Genomic DNA, 968 nt, shown 5'->3' on the forward strand with positions numbered 1-968 from the left:
CGCTCGCTGAGGGTCTCCTCGTCGGAGGACGACATGGCCCACGGCGTGGGCAGGAGGGCGGGCAGGACGTCCCCGCGGGCAGCAGCCTGCAGAAGGAGCAAACAGCGTGTGACGTCGGGCTGCCGGCCGTGGCTCCCCCCCCGCCATGGGCGCTGGGGCTGATGGAGAAGGGACCGTCCCACCAGGGAGGTCTCTGCCCTCGCGCTTGGGCCCAAGCACCCTCTCGGGTAGGTGAATCAGCCCTCCCAGAGCTCCTAAATGCTGCCTCAGTTTCCCCCTTGCTGGTCTGACAGCTGGGGCTCCCGGGGATGGGGACGGTGGCACGGCCACCACTCCACCGGCAAAGCTCATGCTGACATCCCCGGCACCGGCTCGCTCCCACAAAGCGAAGTCCAACCTTTTGGGTTTGATTTCTTTGTGCTCGGTACAAGAAGCAGCCATGAGATCGGTGCTGCCCTTTGTACCTGCAGGTTTTTTTCCCCTCTCAGAACGGGAACAGCTTTAAAAATCCTATTAATCGTGGTAGGGGAAAATGGTAGGGCTTTCTGTAGCACGCAGGGAGTGAGCTGTGCCGTGTACACATGCTGGGCAAATAAGCACCTTGCATGAGACATATTTAAAATAATTCTCATTGTGTCCTCTAGCTCGACCAGGGAAAATGCACATGAAATGACTGAGACTCCTACAACCGATGTGCCGCGGCAGAGGAGCCGCCTCCATCGCGCGGAGCCTTTCCTTATTATCAGCATTTAATCAGCAAAACAGGAACAAAGGGACCCAAAAAAACATTGAAAGAAAGGGAGAAAGGATTCCATGAGTCATTCACCCCCCGCCGAAAAGCTGCAAAAAACGAACCGCGGCCCAAACCTGCGTCTCCCCCGGCAGCCCCAGTGCCTGCACCGAGGGGCTCAGCCCTCGCCCTGGTTTTGGGGGACCCGCGGGTGTGGGGCTGGGGGGGCTGCGGGTTG

Source organism: Egretta garzetta, unplaced genomic scaffold, assembly GCF_000687185.1.
Source record: "Egretta garzetta isolate BGI_Z169 unplaced genomic scaffold, ASM68718v1 scaffold101, whole genome shotgun sequence".
Taxonomy (NCBI): domain Eukaryota; kingdom Metazoa; phylum Chordata; class Aves; order Pelecaniformes; family Ardeidae; genus Egretta; species Egretta garzetta.